This window comes from Citrus sinensis, chromosome 6 (genome assembly GCF_022201045.2).
Source record: "Citrus sinensis cultivar Valencia sweet orange chromosome 6, DVS_A1.0, whole genome shotgun sequence".
In the NCBI taxonomy this organism is placed as follows: domain Eukaryota; kingdom Viridiplantae; phylum Streptophyta; class Magnoliopsida; order Sapindales; family Rutaceae; genus Citrus; species Citrus sinensis.
Genome location: NC_068561.1, coordinates 8,702,614 through 8,722,117, shown reverse-complemented (window position 1 = coordinate 8,722,117; position 19,504 = coordinate 8,702,614). Strand labels below are relative to the sequence as shown.

The window sequence follows — 19,504 nt, the reverse complement described above, 5'->3', positions numbered from 1 at the left end:
AGGGCACTGTTTTCTGAGCATGCGGGACAACTGGCTTGTGTGGATTGCAACTTTAGGGATGAAATCACGGACATAATTAACAATCCCGAGGAATTATTGGATCTGCTTTTTGTTGAGATGTGTACGGAAACTTTAATAATTCATTTGCAATGTGTGGACCAGGTTGATAATGGCCATCTCACGGATGCAACCCGCGCGATGGCACTAAGTACTCCGCTTAGCCATAATGCCCGATGGAAGCTAATTCGTTGCAAGTAATCCAAAACTCGTAATGGAGGTTATGCAAGAGAGATTTCTCAATAACACACGTACAAGCCACAAGAACACAAGTAATTTGCTTTTTACGGAGGCACCAACCCCCAAATTTTTTATTTCTGTAATAAGAAAAAATTACAAATAGTTCAAGTGCTCACGACACACCTCTCTACCCAAAACTCACTCCCCAACATACGTCCCCACCACTATTTATATACACAAGTTTGCAAATGACACACATATTTGCTAAGTTTAGGTAGCGCGCCACCCTCGCACGACCTTAATTTATGTCCCCAAATTTTAGGCACCACTAAGCATGTTCGCACATCTCTACTCCCCCTTGTATCGAGCAACCGCTGCCCATTAAGCTTATTAGAAAGGAAATCATGGGATGTAACCGCTGGTGCCCACCTTCTTGACAAGTACTTTGCCCCTTATTTCTAGGTATGTGATCTAAGGCCATTTCTCCCATTGCGTTGCATCCACAACTGCCACTTATGCTTCATTTTAGGCCCACTTTTGGAGAGTTTTAGCCACCAAACTCCACTTTCAACTACCACTATCTGCATATAGCCCGTGCATGAATGCCTTTCATCTTCGCATGATTAGGGCCCTCGTGGATGCCCCATGTTGCTGCACACTTGTGCGTATTTTGGCACGCAATTACGCCATTATCTTGCAAACTGCCTACGTAATTGAACCACTGTCTCGTACGCTGCTAAGCCATACGATCACGTGCCTCTGAGCCACGCTTGTGCGTTGCTGCACCCAATACTCGCGCGCCCTTGTACCTCGTGCATGCGCTTTCATTGCTCCTCGCGCCTGCCTGCCCATTGCGCCCATGCACTTGCGAGATGCTACGTGTGCCACCATGCACGCCATTGCGCGCATTGTCACGCATTCCCTGTGCCTATGCCATAGCGTATGCTTGCTGTCGTGCTCTAGCTCACGTGTCAGACTTGCCTTGCTTTTGTGCTCGCACAAGCACGCCCATGTTGCTATCAAGACTTGGCACAAGGCCCCAAGCCAAGCTAAGGTGGTTGGCCATCATAACTCATGGTAGTGAGAAACCTCCCCCACCTAAAAAGCGCAATTACACAATTATCTCACAAACTACCTATGTAATTGAGCCACTGTCTCGTATGCTGCTTGTTGAGTGTTAGAAAATGCATATTTATAAAGGAGAAAACCGTCATTTTACATTTTAAGTCTTACTAACAACTCTTACTTTTATATATTTAACCTTCTTGTGATTTAATTACATGTGTTTTATTTTAATTAAGTATTTTATGTATTTTAGGGGCATTATAGTCATTTCACAATAAAGGAGAGATCAGACGGCAAAACAGACATCACTTTTGAACTCAGGACGGTCGAAAACCTTAGGAGGAGCATAAAAGGAAAATGGCACTATTCACATGTACGGTACTATTCACGTGTACGGTACTGTATACGTTACTGTTCACGACACTGTTCACATAGACGGATGATGACGTGGCATTGACCGATGATGTGGCATTGACTGATGAGGTGTCACGATCCTGTTGGATTAAAATTCTTATGTACTGTTGATGGTGACGTGGCAGCATATCAGTGGACTAAAAATCTCGCGTACGGTGCATGCATCACACAGGATTATTTTCAACCAAACCGCGTTACTGTTCAAAGTCGGGTCAAACCGTGTTACTGTTCATCCGCGTGGTCAAACCGTGGACTGTTGACTGATGACGTGGCGCAATCCTGAGCGTCCAAACAGTTTTTAATCCGATGGCCATGATTTACTCCATGTATCTATAAAAAGGGGGCCTCCCCCCCCTAATTTGATATCTCTGAATCCATTTTTGGACTCTGTTTTCTGTAATTCCCTCTCTATCTTGTATTTTCTTCGTATTTTAATAAATTCCTATTTTGCCCCTAGTTCAATTATGAGTGGCTAATTTTCTTTCAAGCTTGGGTTGAAGGTGAAGTCTCAACATGTGTCATGGGCTTAATTTGGTAAATTTATTTTCTCTTCCCCTCTAGTTTTTGTGGATGTTTTGACTTCTCGTCGACAAATAATACTAATCTTGTCTAGTACCGCCTTGGTTTCACCGGCCCTCTAGTATAAGGTTATTATTATTTGACACGATAAGCCCTTAGCACCATATTGATTAGAGCGTGGTTCATGAGGTGTGGATTCCCCCCTCATGATTTAATTGGCATTAATAAGGAATATTTAGCCCATGATGCATGTTGATGCGGATCCGAATACCCAAGTACGTCATTTCAATAGAATTATCTTCAATCTATTCTCGCCATTGCAAGTCAAATTTTAGAATTTATTATCGCCATTTCAATTCCAATTTTAGAATAATTTAAATCACTTCCACCACAATTCCAACCACCCATTTACAAAATTAATTCTACATATAATTAAAATCCACCTCCTCGTGGGATCGACACTCGTCACCATTGATCTACACTACAATAGATTCGTGCGCTTGCGAGTACATTAAAATTTGCACAACAAGTTTTTGGCGCCGTTGCCGGGGAGGTAAGTAATTTTAATTCATAGAATTAATTTTTGTGAATAATTTCTTTTATTTGTTTTCTTGTATTTTTTTTTATTATTAAAAAAAAAAAGTGAATCTACATTTAAAGGTTAGTATTTCTTTTCTTTTTCTCTTCTTTAAAATTCTGTAATTTAATTTTCCATTTATTTTTCTTTGTAATTTTTTTTTGTTTATCTTATTAATTTAATTTTTAGTTAATTTCTTTCACGTATTTATTTTTGTGTATTTTTATAGAAAGGTTGTAATAGCGCAATAATAGAGGTGGCAAAAATACCCGCCCGGTCCGGACCCGGACCGTACCCGGGTGTTGCGGGCCGGGTAATACCCGGCCCGGGTATGAAGCCGGGTCGGTCTTGGGCATCACTTGATAAACCCGGAACCCGGATTTTATTAAAAAAATTATAAAATATATATTATTTTAAATATTTTATATTTATTTGACTTATTTATTATACATATATAAAGTTTTAAACACTTAAAATTTATATTTTCATGTCAAATTTTATTGAAATAAATTTAAAACTTATAAAATTACCAAAAAATAAAAAATATATACACATAAAATATTAAAAAATATAAAATCCGGGTACCCGGATTAAAATCCGGCCCGGACCCGGACCCGGACCGGTTGCATCCGGGCAGGGTCCGGTCATGGCAATACCCGGACCCGGCCCGGGGTTTTGCCATCTCTACGCAATAAGGTTAGTATCGTAATTTCTCCCTCTTCTTTATTTTTACTTGTTTTGTTCCTATCTTTATTTTTATTTTATTTGTTTTGCATGCATGGTCGTAGGTCATTATTACCTAATCTTGAACCTATAGACCTTGAACTAGAAAAAACACTTCGCACACACAAACAAATTAAAAATAAAATGGATTTGCAACCACAGGAGAGGCCATTTAAGGACTACTTCAGTCCCTTAGCTAATTTGAGTACATCATGCATAAGATACCCAAATGTAGCTGCTAGGAGTTTCGAATTAAAACCTAGTGTGCTAAATTGTCTCCCCACATTTTATGGCCTAGAAAATGAGGATCCATATAATCATTTGAATGATTTTCATGCCATTTGTCAAACATTCAAATATGAGAATTTTTCAGATGATGATGTTAAACTTAGACTATTCCCATTTTCTTTAAAGGATAGAGCTCGTTCATGGCTTAATACATTGCCTGCTAATAGCATTTCATCATGGGAACAAATGGTAACTAAATTTTTAAATAAATATTTCCCAGTGCATAAAACCAATGCTATTCGCAGGGAAATCTTAGAGTTTACCCAGAGAGAGGACGAGCAATTTTTCGAAACATGGGAGCGATTTAATGGGCTACTCTTGAAGTGTCCACATCATGGGTACGAGAAATGGCACCAATGCCAATACTTTTTGGAGGGATTACTACCAAATGTGCAAGAATGGCTAATGGCAACAAGTGGAGGAGAGCTAATGTCAAAAAGTGCATCAGAAATTTGGGAATTCTTCCAACGACAAGCGGATAATTCCCAACAACGGAGTCGATCACTCAGGAATACTAGAAGAATTAAAGGAGTAAATGAGGTTCAAATTGGCGAGTCAACTTCGGGAATCAAAGAAGTCAAGGAGATGGTTGAAGGTCTTGCTCGACAAATAGCATCGTTATCAACTGCTAAATCAACAGAACCACATGACCATGACTCATACTCAGATCAAGCCAATGCCATAGGTGTAATGAGAAAGCCATCAAATTACAACCCATACTCCAACACATATAACCCTGGATGGAGAGATCACCCCAATTTTTCATGGTCTCAAGGATTCCAACAGAATGGACCAGCAGCTCCAGCTCCACCAATGCAACAAATTTCTCAAACTCCTCAAGCCTCTCAGCCACCATTTAGACCATACAATCAGAACCAGAGCTACTCTCAACCCAGACCATGGGAGGATTCATTCCAAAATCTCAAGAATCTTACTCACTCCACGATTGAGCAACAGAACCGCACCATTGATGGACTACGAAATGAGTTGAGAGCAGGCTTCAACTCACAAGCTCAATCTGTTTCAAGCCTCGAAAAAATGGTGGGACAACTTGCTTCTTCAGTTCAGACATTGGCAATGACCGTTGAGAAAGATAAGTTTCCAAGTCAACCAGTGCCTAACCCTAAAGGAGTGCATGAAGCAAGTACCAGTTCACCACAGCAGCATGGAGAAGTCAAAGCAGTAATGACCTTGCGAAAAGGAAAAGAAGTCGACAACAAAGTGGAGATGCCGGTGACAAAAGAAAATCAAATTGTACCTGTGAATGTTGAGGAATCATCACCGGAGGAGAAAGAAGAAACCAACCCACGAGAATACATTCCGAAAGCTCCATTTCCTCAGAGGTTAGCGAAAGGCAAGAAGGGAAAATCCACAGGTGAGATTCTCGAAATCTTCAAACAGGTAAGTGTTAACATCCCTTTGCTTGATGCTATTAAACAAGTTCCATCCTATGCCAAGTTTCTTAAAGACCTTTGTACTAAAAAGAGAAATATGCATGTTCAAAAGAAGGCATTTTTAACAGAAAACGTTAGTTCTATACTCCAACATAAAATTCCTTTAAAATGCAAAGACCCAGGCTCCCCCACTATCTCATGTAGTATAGGGAACCACACAATTGAGAATGCTTTGTTGGATTTAGGAGCTAGTGTAAATCTTTTGCCTTACTCTGTATTCGTGAAACTTGGACTGGGAGAATTACACCCAACTCCAGTGGTGTTACAGCTTGCAGATCGGTCCACGAAAATACCTCGTGGTATTGTGGAGGACGTGCTTATCCAGGTAGACAAATTTTATTTTCCTGTTGACTTCATTGTAATTGACACTCAACCAATACAGGATTCAAGGAAGCACATCCCCATTATTCTAGGCCGACCTTTCTTGGCAACTGCGGATGCTCACATTCAATGCAGGACTGGAAATATGCAGTTGTCTTTCGGCAACATGACTATGGAGCTGAACATCTTCAACATTGCCAAACAACCTCACAGTACAGATGATGGAATTGTTGATGTGGATTTAATTGAAGCATTAGTTGATGATACTTTTGTTTCAAACCTTAGTGATGATCCTTTACAAACATGTTTAACTCACTTTGGTTTTGATTTTGATATTGACAGATCGGTTGATGAGGTCAACGCCCTGCTTGACTCAGCACCATCTATGGACACTAATAAATGGAAGTCAAGAGTTGAACAACTAGCACCATCAGAGAAGAAACTCATCCCATCATCAGAATCACCACCGAAACTCGAGCTCAAACCATTACCCAACACATTGAAATATGCATTTTTGGGAGAAGAAAGTACTCTACCGGTAATCATCTCATCATCCCTCAATGACGAACAAAAAGGTAAGTTGTTGGATGTTTTAAAAGAGCACAAAGGAGCATTAGGATGGACCATAGCAGACATCAAAGGTATAAATCCAGTAGACTGCATGCATTACATTCACCTTGATGAAAATGCTAAATCTACTAGGGAAATGCAACGTCGGTTAAATCCTAACATGAAAGAAGTTGTTAGAACTGAGGTCCTTAAGCTATTAGATGCAGGTATCATTTACCCAATTTCTGATAGTTCATGGGTCAGTCCTGTACAAGTTGTCCCTAAAAAGTCAGGAGTCACAGTAGTTACCAATGCTGATAATGAATTGATACCCACTAGAGTGACTACAGGATGGCGTGTATGCATTGATTATAGAAAATTGAATTCTGTCACACGTAAAGACCATTTTCCTTTACCATTTATTGATCAAATGCTTGATAGATTAGCAGGCCATGAATTTTATTGCTTTCTAGATGGTTACTCAGGATATAATCAGATTCCCATAGCACCAAAAGATCAAGAGAAAACTACTTTCACTTGCCCTTTTGGCACATTTGCATATAGGAGAATGCCATTTGGATTATGTAATGCACCTGCTACATTTCAACGATGCATGTTGAGCATTTTTTCTGATATGGTGGAACGATTCCTTGAAGTCTTTATGGATGATTTTTCTGTCTTTGGTGACTCGTTTGATCAATGTTTACATCATCTAACACTAGTTTTGCAGAGATGTGTCGAGAAGAACTTGGTCTTAAATTGGGAGAAATGCCATTTTATGGTAAAACAAGGTATTGTTCTCGGTCACATCATTTCGAGCAAAGGTATTGAGGTTGACAAAGCCAAGGTGGATCTCATTTCTAATCTTCCTCCACCCAAAACAGTCAGAGAAGTAAGATCTTTCCTTGGGCATGCTGGGTTCTATAGACGTTTCATTAAAGATTTTAGCAAAGTTTCTAGACCCTTATGCAATTTACTTGCTAAGGATGTACCTTTTGTCTTTGATGATTCATGTCTTGTTGTTTTTGAAAAATTAAAGCATTTGTTGACATCATCACCCATCATTCAGCCCCCGAACTGGAAATTACCATTTGAGCTCATGTGTGATGCATCTGATTATGCAGTAGGAGCAGTATTAGGACAAAGAGTTGATCGAATTCCCCATGTTATTTACTATGCTAGTATGACATTGAATGATGCACAGTTGAACTATTCAACTACTGAAAAAGAAATGCTAGCAGTAGTGTTTGCATTGGAAAAATTTCGATCTTATCTCATTGGTTGTAAAATAATTGTGTTCACAGATCATGCTGCTCTTAAATATCTTCTCACAAAGAAAGATGCAAAAGCTAGACTAATTCGTTGGGTGTTACTTTTGCAGGAATTTGACTTGGAATTCAAAGATAAGAAAGGGTCAGAAAATGTTGTGGCGGACCATCTCTCTCGTCTTCACTTTGACACAATTACAGAGCCATTAATATTAAATGAGTCATTTCCAGATGAACAATTAATGAGTGTGGAAGTATTACCTTGGTATGCTGATATAGTTAATTATCTTGTTACAGGTAAACTTCCAGAGCATTGGACCAAGCAAGACAAGATCAAATTCTTTGCGGAAATAAAGAATTTCTTTTGGGATGACCCGTATTTGTTCAAGTATTGTGCAGACCAAATTGTTAGACGATGTGTCCCAGAAAATGAAATTCAGAATATCCTTTCATTCTGCCATGAACAAGCTTGTGGAGGCCATTTCAGTGCTAAGAAAACCGCGACTAAAGTTTTACAATGTGGTTTTTATTGGCCAACTATATTTCGAGATGCTTACACTTTCTGTTCTTCATGTGATAGGTGTCAACGAATGGGGAGCATTACGCGAAGGAACATGATGCCACTAAATCCAATTTTAGTGGTTGAGATTTTTGACGTATGGGGTATCGACTTCATGGGACCCTTTCCCCCTTCTTTTGGCCATCAATACATATTGGTTGGTGTTGACTACGTCTCAAAATGGGTAGAAGCAATTCCATGTAGAACCAATGATCACAAGGTGGTGATAGGATTTTTGAAAAACAACATTGTCTCACGCTTTGGATTCCCTCGAGCAATAATCAGTGATGGTGGTGCCCACTTTTGTAACAAAGCATTCAAAGCACTTTTGACAAAGTATTCAATCACACACAAAGTGGCAACCCCGTATCATCCGCAAACCAGTGGCCAAGTTGAGATATCCAATCGAGAAATAAAGCACATATTAGAAAAGACGGTGAGGCCAGACAGAAAAGATTGGTCATTAAGACTTGATGATGCATTATGGGCATATAGAACGGCTTTCAAGACCCCGATTGGGATGTCACCCTACAGGCTAGTGTATGGAAAAGCTTGCCACCTACCTGTGGAACTCGAACATCGTGCATATTGGGCCATCAAGAAGTTCAACTTTGATATGCAGCATGCCAGCTCAGAAAGAAGATTACAACTGGCAGAACTTGAAGAAATTCGCAATGATGCATACGAAAATGCCAAGATTTACAAGCAACGAATGAAAGTCTTTCATGACAAGCACATTATGAGAAAATCTTTCACTCCAGGTCAGAAAGTGCTTTTATTCAATTCTCGCTTGCACCTGTTCCCAGGTAAGTTACGCTCTCGTTGGTCTGGCCCATTTATTGTTCATACTGTTTTTCCACATGGGGCAATTGAAATTAAGGACCCAAAGAACGGTGTCACATTTAAAGTTAATGGTCAAAGATTAAAGTCATATCTAGAATACCAACCACATGGAGAAGACATCGAGATAAATTTGAGTGACCCACCAAATTTGAATTGATTTTTTTTTTCTTTTCGTTGATTTGATTTTGTTTTCTTTCTTTATATTATTCTTTTGCTAATTGAAATTTTTTTTGCATAAGTGTGTTTATTTTACCATTAAGTTTTCTCTTATCATTTTTAATCATGAGTCTCATACTTAGACCGTTCCTCCTGAACATTCTTAAACCACTTCAACGTGTCAAAACTCATCTCAAAAGGCAGATTCAATTTTGTAAAACACAACGCATTTGGGCTCTACAGCCACCAGAGTTAGTAGCCTATGTTGAGGGTTTAGAAAGCCAACTCAGAGACATTGAGAGAAGTGTTTACGACATCCAGTTGGAGCTTGAGGTAAATTCAATAAGAGGACGATTTTAATTTTCTTTGTGTGTTTTAATTTGTTTTTCTGTTTGTGTGCTTTAGTTTGTTACCCCGGTGAAGTGGCGGATAACGGTACTCCGTGACAATCAAGTCGGTTACTTCAGTTTCCCATAATAACTGATATTCTGAGGCGAAGGTATGGACAGAAACGAGATTCTAGCGAAGCTTCACAAGCGATTCCCTTCACTTCCTCAGAATGCCCTCCTTACGATCTATAAAGCTCGGTCCGAACGCATGCGATTACTCATGAGGAATAACATACCTGCTGACATCCGTTGGTTAATCGAGGCTAAAGTACGATCGGCAGGTGAGTTACCTCCAAAATTTATTGCATACATGCCTGGTTGTGGTAAAGGAAATTATGCAAGAAAACGACGAGCTCGAAGAATTTCTGTTGCTTGTCATAAGTGTGCCAGAATGAGTTGCAATAAAAACCATGTTCTTTAGGAATGATGTCTGATAACAGGGAAGATAAGATTCAATTCATTAGGGATGGCTTGAATAAGGAGTCATTGGATGATATCCTTTTGTCTCTTGAAACGCATCCCAGTGGATATGTGCAAGGAGCGATTCTCCAGTTATGGCCATTATTCCAGAAAGAGCATGCACGATATAGTCTCGGGAATCTGACTATAAACGACCCTGTTTGCCAGTTTATAAGAAAACTGGATAGGAAGCCTATCCTCGACCCATAGAGGGCGTTCAAGCCGTTTCTGGACGTAAAACCAGAGGAAGATGTGAGCCACAGTCGCAACTACCTGTAAATATCCTTTTACTTTATTGTTATTTTATTTCACTATTGTCTTATTGTTTGCATTATTGTCTTTAATAATTTTATTACTGTTTGCTTTTTCCTTTTTACTGTTTTCTTTTTGACTTGCGAGCCACGTGCTTTACGCGTTATTTGACACTAACATATTACCTCATACACAACCATGACCCACTATCACCGAGACTCTTAAATGTGATTTCTTTTTTGTCAAGCACTCACAAATTGTTTTCGAGAAGTATCACAATAGCAGCTACTCCCAATAGACAATTCAAGAACATTTGTGTGCTTTCTGGATTTACCTATGGCAAACATAAAGAGTTCGTTGAGGCAGCCATAGATCTTGGTCGAAGCATAGCAGCGAGAAAATTACACTTGGTGTATGGAGGAGGTAATCGAGGGTTATCAAAAATGGTCTCAGAAGCAGCTTTTATCAGAGGAAGTCAAGTGTTAGGCATCATCCCAAGAGTCCTAAAACCATTGGGCAGTTCGTCTGACTCATCAACTGGAGAAGAGTTAGTCGTCTCAGGTATGCAAGAAAGAATAACTGAAATGCTTAATTATGCTGATGCTTTTATTTTCCTTCCAGGAGATCTTGCAACACTAGAGGCACTTATGACACTAGCATCTTGGGCCCATCTACACATTCACCAGAAACCCATCGGTTTGTTAAATGTCAATAACTTTTATGATGGCTTTATCGCATTTCTTAACCATGCAATAAAAAACTATTTCATTCCCGCTAATGTGAAAAAACTTTTTATTTGTGCTCACACTACTAATGAGCTACTTGATATGTTACAAGCTTATAGACCGGAGCCAGACCCCTGGACCTTCGTGTTGGAGCGTCCAAATAATGATGGTAACAGTAGCAGCAGTAAGAAGTACAAATTAGATTTAACTCTCCGCCTATAAATATTTTCTTCTGTGTTGCACCACCCAGGTGATGTCTTCTAAACTCTACTTCTTTCCTTTCAAACATTGAGGACAATGTTTCGTTCTGGTTGGGGGGAGGGAATAGTCGACAATTGTGGAATTTTGGTTAAGTTTTTACTAATTTTTGTTGTAGAAACTAACTGTTGCTAACTTTTTGTGTTGAAGATGGCTGAATATGGAGTGTAGTGACTCTAGAAACGCATCTTCATCGTTTATAAAAAAAAAAAAAATTCAGACATTTTCTTTTTCTTTATTATGTGTTTATGTTTATTTTTCTTCTTTAATTTCTCCTCTATAAATATACATTTTCCAACTTTTGAGTCGAAGATGGCTGAATATGGAGTGTAGTTCCTCTAGAAACGCATCTTCTTTTAAAAAAAAAAATCATTTTCGTTTTCTATCATTTTACGTGTAACTTTTCTAATTAGTTTTTATGCATCATTTTCACATTTCTGCATGCATATTTTCCTTTCATGTTTAGAATAGGTTGGGGGGTAGAATGATGTTTTAAAAAAAATAAAAATGTGTGATTTGTTTTAACATTGGATGACATGATTAATTTCAAATTTTAGTATTTGTATTATCTTTGGTCTTAAGTGATGTTACGCTATGTTTGCTACTTTACATGTTGATGTCGGAGACAAATGTGAGTTGCTTGAAGGAATGAACATGTCATAATAAGTACCAAGTGAGTTTTTGAGCCTATTATTTTTCTTGGAGAATAACCCTTTTGCCCACTCTTTATACAGCTTAGCAGTTTATTATTTTATACACGATCTCTAAATTACTTTTGAGTTAACCCTTAAAAAAAAAAATTGTAAAATAAAAAAAAAAGAAAAAAGAAAAAGAAAAAAGAGTGTGTTGCTACATTTGGAGGCCCATCTAATTAGTAGATATGGAAGATTATTTAGAGCCCTAAAAGACGATGGAGAGGCCATCTTTGATCCGTTTGAGCCTTTCAAGCCATCCCTTTTATTTAATATCCATAGTTAACCCTTTTGAGCCTTTAAAAAAAAAAAAAAAAAAACCTTTTCTTTGTCAACTTATCATCTTGACCCACTCCGATTTGGAGTATTACCTGATATCTTATAAGTTCCATCACCTATTTATGTTTGAGAAAATGTAAATAATTATTTTGTTCAGTGAAGTTATGCCAAATAAAAGTAAAAAAAAAAAAACAAAAACAAAAGTTGTTGTTTCAAAAGAATAAAAATAGGTGAAATCCACCTTGCAACTTCCAAAAAAAAAAAAAAAAAAATTCTCTGCATTTTTCTCAAACATACACTTTGTTTTCCTTATTTTCCTTCTTTGTTAGCCATGTCCCTAGCCTACGTTTCATCCTAATAAAAGTCCTTCTTGATTTTAGGGAACTATAGTTTGAAGTAGAAGCTAGTTATATGGGCTAAAAAGATGTAGTGATGCATAATTAACAAAAAAAAAAAAAGATAAATAAAGTGGGTTGACTAACATTTTATTTGACTTGAGATCGTATTATTTCTAAGCTGAGGGCATATTTATTTCATCTTGGTGAGAGCATGTGATATCACTTCTTAATATTTTCTCTCTCAATTACCATTCATTGGAGTGACTATTTTTATTGGGATTAATTTATTTGTGAGAGTGTCACTACTTCCAGTGAGATTTTGGGGTTTGACATGTCATTCTTGAGAGTAGCTAAAACAAAGTCTACTGGGCTAATTCATGTGGATGGTTGATGTGGGTGTGATGTTGCTTTAGACTGGAGATAATGCTTATACTTTTATTTGATTGCTATCATTAATCTGATGGAATAAATACGAGTGTTTCTATTAAAAAAAATATATATATTTTGAATTTGAATTTTGTTTTCGCTTTATTTGCTAGGGACTAGCAATAAGCTGGTTGGGGGGTGTGTTGAGTGTTAGAAAATGCATATTTATAAAGGAGAAAACCGTCATTTTACATTTTAAGTCTTACTAACAACCCTTACTTTTATATATTTAACCTTCTTGTGATTTAATTACATGTGTTTTATTTTAATTAAGTATTTTATGTATTTTAGGGGCATTATAGTCATTTCACAATAAAGGAGAGATCAGACGGCAAAACAGACATCACTTTTGAACTCAGGACGGTCGAAAACCTTAGGAGGAGCATAAAAGGAAAAATGGCACTATTCACATGTACGGTACTATTCACGTGTACGGTACTGTATACGTTACTGTTCACGACACTGTTCACATAGACGGATGATGACGTGGCATTGACCGATGATGTGGCATTGACTGATGAGGTGTCACGATCCTGTTGGATTAAAATTCTTATGTACTGTTGATGGTGACGTGGCAGCATATCAGTGGACGAAAAATCTCGCGTACGGTGCATGCATCACACAGGATTATTTTCAACCAAACCGCGTTACTGTTCAAAGTCGGGTCAAACCGTGTTACTGTTCATCCGCGTGGTCAAACCGTGGACTGTTGACTGATGACGTGGCGCAATCCTGAGCGTCCAAACAGTTTTTAATCCGATGGCCATGATTTACTCCATGTATCTATAAAAAGGGGGCCTCCCCCCCCTAATTTGATATCTCTGAATCCATTTTTGGACTCTGTTTTCTGTAATTCCCTCTCCATCTTGTATTTTCTTCGTATTTTAATAAATTCCTATTTTGCCCCTAGTTCAATTATGAGTGGCTAATTTTCTTTCAAGCTTGGGTTGAAGGTGAAGTCTCAACATGTGTCATGGGCTTAATTTGGTAAATTTATTTTCTCTTCCCCTCTAGTTTTTGTGGATGTTTTGACTTCTCGTTGACAAATAATACTAATCTTGTCTAGTACCGCCTTGGTTTCACCGGCCCTCTAGTATAAGGTTATTATTATTTGGCACGATAAGCCCTTAGCACCATATTGATTAGAGCGTGGTTCATGAGGTGTGGATTCCCCCCTCATGATTTAATTGGCATTAATAAGGAATATTTAGCCCATGATGCATGTTGATGCGGATCCGAATACCCAAGTACGTCATTTCAATAGAATTATCTTCAATCTATTCTCGCCATTGCAAGTCAAATTTTAGAATTTATTATCGCCATTTCAATTCCAATTTTAGAATAATTTAAATCACTTCCACCACAATTCCAACCACCCATTTACAAAATTAATTCTACATATAATTAAAATCCACCTCCTCGTGGGATCGACACTCGTCACCATTGATCTACACTACAATAGATTCGTGCGCTTGCGAGTACATTAAAATTTGCACAACACTGCTAAGCCATACGGTCACTCGCCTCTAAGCCACGCTTGCGCGTTGCTGCACCCAGTGCTCGCTCGCCCTTGTACCTTGTGCATGCGCTTTCATTGTGCCTCGCGCCTGCCTGCCCATTTTGCCTATGCACTTGCGAGATGCTATGTGCACCACAATGCATAATCTTGCGCGCACTGTCATGCATTCCCTGCACCTATGCTGTAGCGTATGCTTGTTGTCGTGCTCCAGCTCACGTGTCAGCCTTGTTTTGCTTTCGTGCTTGCCACAAGCATGCCAATGTTACTGTTAAGACTTGGCACAATGCCTCAAGCCAAGCTAAGGTGGTTGGCCATTATAACTCACAGTGGTAAGAAACCTCCCCCACCTAGTATTTCACGATGTCCTCGTTGGCGGGGTAACCACATCTGCCATAACCTCCCCATGCAAAGCCATATTAAAGCCTATAGTTCTTTCTTCTTGACACATACCCATGTGTCAACGTTGGGCTCATCAGGCATCCATTGTGCCACCCCTTGGTCCCTCAGATGTTCTGCCCATATGGAATCATACACCACCATGAAATGACTCCGTGTTGGCGATATTCCCACTAGCCATTCTCCCTGAGATTGCAATTGTCCTTACCGGTTGTTCCCTCTCGCTCTGCAAGCCCTCGCTTGTCCATTCTGCAGATGCCACAATAAAGTTTCATCCTTGTTGCGTTATGGCCGAGGAAGACTGAAGTTCTCATGGATTCGGCAGCCATGCATGCCCTCTTCCACTTCAGCCTGTTATACTACATTTCCTCGTGCAATGCTTGATGTTTCCACCACCCTCGTGTGTATTAATATATAGAGAATAAGGTCGTCACACCCAACAGCCCTAATAAGAACTAAGCAGCCCGCTGTAAAGCTTTTACCAGAGTTGGCATTTTATGGCAAGTTTAATTAAATTGGAAGTTTATTTATTGCATATCTTGTAATAGGGATTAATTTATTAATTCTCTAATTTAGTAGATTCCAATTTATTAGGAATATTTGTTTCCTAATTTAATTAGATGTCTAATTTAGTAAGTCAATTAATGGTGGGATTTTATATTTGGCGCATGAGATCTATTTAGAGTAAGAAGTTGGTTCAAAGAGGAAGTTCATTAAATGCTCTAGATATTTCTTAGGAGACAAGCAAGGCAAGAAGATCAGATTTAGTCCTATTCAGATTCATGGGAATTATAAGAGGAAAGAAACTCTTAGTTGGAAAGAATCCAAGTCTTTTAAGACTTGCTATTTTTAGTGAAACTCTAGTGCCTATATAAAGAGAGGTATTTCACAATTAAAGTGTGATCTCACAACACAGAGCATAAAATAGAGAAGCAAAATTTGGCCTCCTCCCTAGAGAATCCAGATTTGGCACATCATGTTGTGTTTATTTGTTTTCTTATCTTCTGTTCATCTCTGCAGAGAGCCTATGTGGATCTTGGATCACTAGACATTGAAGAATTGAAGAATTGCTATTGATCACTTTGCGAAGTGCCTTGAGGATCGTGGATCAAGAGGGGTAGCGATTATTCAAGAGAAGCAGATTCAGTCTAAGGTTGAGTAAACTATATGGTGATAAACTGTAAGTGAGAGTCTTAAGTTTGGTAAATTCATAGGTTGTAACATCTCAACTTAGTGAATTGTTTTTCATTTGGGCGTGGCCTCGCGGATGTAGGATTGGTTAATCCGAACCACGTAAAAATCTCGGTGTCATTTATTTTCTGCATTTTATTATGTTTTTGAAAATTAATATTTTTTTATGCGGATGAATAGTAATAATGAATAGTCGCGGTGAACAATAGTCGTGAATAGTTGTGGTAAATAGTAACCGTGAACAATACTTTTGGAAAAAAATTAAGTTCTTAATTTTTGGTTTTTAATTACCTATATCTATTTCTAATAGATCTAAATTCCTAACAATTTCTATAGTTTATGATTTTAAAACATAAATGAAATCTTTATTTTCTAACGGCAGTGAAGAATGAAGTGGGTTTGTCAAGAAAATATTTTATATTATAGAGTAATTTGTAAGATAAAAATTACAGATGATGGTAGTTTATACCCTCAAAGTTTTCAATTACAGACACCAAATACTCCCCTTTTAGTAAATTATCCTTAGTAGATAATAACGAGAAATTTTGACTTTATACTTTTTAATTAATATAAATGTAATATAAAAGTTTATAATGTAAATTATTAAACCAATTTAATTATGATCTTTATATTTATTAAAGAAATTCTAAATACGTCTTTTGGTTAATAGAATTTACAATTACTAGAATATATCTTGTTTTAAAAATATTAAAATTATTTAATATAATAATGAAAATAGGTTATTTTTATATCTTTTTTAATATTATATTGCTACTTAATATGCAATTTATTTAATATAATATAACCTTGTAAACTATTCTCTCTCTCTCTCTCGTTCTCTAAATATATATATGTTACATTTATTTTATATTATAAAATTTTGACGTCAAATTTTTTGGGTATTAATAGAGCAAAAGCATGTTTTAGTTTAAAGGGGATTTTAGACTTTTTATTGTTCCTTACTGAAATCATTAGGGGCGATATGGACATTTCCCCAAACCTTAAGCATGTAAGTTTCTTTTTATCTAAATAAAATATTTCACTACAAGAAAAAGTGCCTATTATGACAGGCAAAAATTGTCACAGTATGGGGTGGATGACGGTTGTTCATACCGTCATTGTAGCTAGCTTCAAGAATTGATGACAAAACAATAACAATCATAGCCTATGATAGATATAACCAGTCACATAATTGTCATAACTTTATTTAGATCCTTTTTTTGAAATTTTTGCGCTATATTTTGAATTTTTGGCAAGAAATCTTAAATTTGGCTCGAAAATGAAAATTATAATTAAATAATTTTTTCAATTAATTCGAAAATTGAAATTATAATTAGTAAAAAATGACTATTTTGTTTGTACCATGAAATTATTTATCATTTTAATAAAAATCCTACAATTGATTATTAGAAATTAATATTTCATGAATTAGCTAATTAATTAGATTATTAAAATTAATATTGCAATTAAAAATTCACTAACAAAGAAAATTAAATGAATAACATTGACTAATTACTGATAATTGTCAACAAACATAATTTATCCAAATGCAACTAACAAGTACAACATAAATAAAAGGGTATTGTAACTGTAACACTCCACTTAAATATTCATTTTAAAGATGTTTAAAAATATTGTGCTTTTAAAAATACAGATTAAAAAAAATTTACACAACAAACAAAGATTTCTTACAAAAAGTAAGAGTTATACAGAAACTTCTTAGTGTAAAAACTTTATTATTACATAAACTAAGATGCTTATTTTTTTTATTGAAACAAAGCTGAGCCCATCATAAAATCCCAAGGTCTATTATGCCCATATGCACTTCGTCTTGGTTAGGACTTGGCGCCAGCTTGCCCTATTTCATCGTTACCTGCAATGTAAGGACTTTATGAGCTAATGCCCAGTAAGATAACACTTTTATGTATGTATAAATTATGATGCATATGGATGATCATATTAAGTTTTTAAAAGAAACTTAAAAAATACAAAACAACTTCATTAGGGCCCCAGGTATGTTGCACTACAAGGTTGGCACTTTTACTCTTTTAAACAATATGTCCTGGGGCCTCATTAGTTGATCTTTTGGGCGTTACGTATCGCCGTCTCCAAAAGATTTCTTTTTACTTAGCTTTGAGGGCTTGCCTTCCTTAGAAACTTTGCCACCTGGTAGTACAACCACCTATTTTCATAAATTCATTTTCTGAAACATCTTCTTCATAATGTAATCCATGATAGGCATGTATCCAAAGCAACTTATGTCATAACATTTGAAGTTCCTAGATGCATAACAGAATCAACACACAACATTATTTAAGAACAAGATTCTTTAATACATGCGGCATAACTGATCATAGCATAATTAAGTATAAGTATCATAGATTAGGCTGCAGAGCTGACCGTAACATAACTAAGTATTGTAACTTAGGCGGTAGAGTCGACCATAACGTAACTAAGTATCATAGTTTAGGCCATAGAACCGACCATAACGTAATTAAATATCATAGATTAGGTGGCATAGCCGACCATATAAGAATTTAGATCATAACTAATCACATCATAATAGCTGTCACAACATAAAAGAATGGTTAAAACTGACGTTAAATATGGAAATAATTTTGTCCTTACATTGTAGTTGAAGTGTTACTTACCTCTTGACCTTGACTTCTCTAGACTTTTCTAAATTAAGGATTTCTCTACTCTTGATATTATGACTTAGAATAGAAGAGAATAAGATTTCTAGGTTGGATTGAAAATGAATGGGTGGGGGTATTTATAGGATTTCTTAAGGCTAATAGATGGTTAGGATTTTGCCACCATAACTCTTAATCAATGGTTGATATTATCTTTTATAAATATCTTACTAAATTCTAGAATTCTTATTTTTGTCTACAACCTTCTCTTACATCATCACGTATGTCATTGCTTATGTCATCTTCACTTAAAATTAAATATCTAAGTAAAGATGAGATTATCCTTCATAAATATCTTACTAAATTCTAGAATTCTTAATGATCTCTACAAACTTCTTTTACATCATCACTTATGTCATCATTTATTATGTCATTATTTATGTCATCATTAATTAAATATTTTATAATATTATTATTATAATATTTAAGGGAGCTTGTTAGTTTAAAATAAATTCTACCATATTTAAGTGAGAAAATTGTACCTCATAGTAACAACATAAAAACTAAATTCCAGCAACATGTACAACATTAATGAACCATGATCGGTTCATTTCCAATAGTATAAGGAAGCCAACAACATAGTTCATTTCCAGCAACACAAGAGGAAGCCAATAGCACTAATCAGACTAAGAAAATCCAATCTAAAAAGAACCTAAATGTGTAAATTGCATCAATATCCAGGACTTATTTTCCAAACAAAGAAAAAGCTAGCCAACTCCAGCAATACCCACCATCTTCATCATATTCCATCATAACAAGTGTAATAGGCTAGGTAACTGTACAAATAAAATATACTTTCATCAAATTCAAAGTCCATGACCACATATAGATTAGAATATTAGGCAATAGAATAATAGCTAGTAAATTAATTCATTGCATCTATGAACTCACAATAACAACATAATAAGCAAGGC

The 19,504-nt window shown here is 36.6% G+C and overlaps 1 long non-coding RNA gene across 1 annotated transcript; it reads right to left on the bottom strand.

The window, feature by feature from the left end:
- Positions 1-17,551: 17,551 nt before the first annotated feature.
- On the bottom strand, positions 17,552-18,698 carry LOC127902953 (uncharacterized). The gene is made up of 2 exons (XR_008055620.1): positions 18,549-18,698; positions 17,552-17,770 (listed from the first exon to the last, which is right to left on the bottom strand). It is a non-coding gene; the product is annotated as an uncharacterized LOC127902953 (long non-coding RNA).
- Positions 18,699-19,504: the final 806 nt, after the last annotated feature.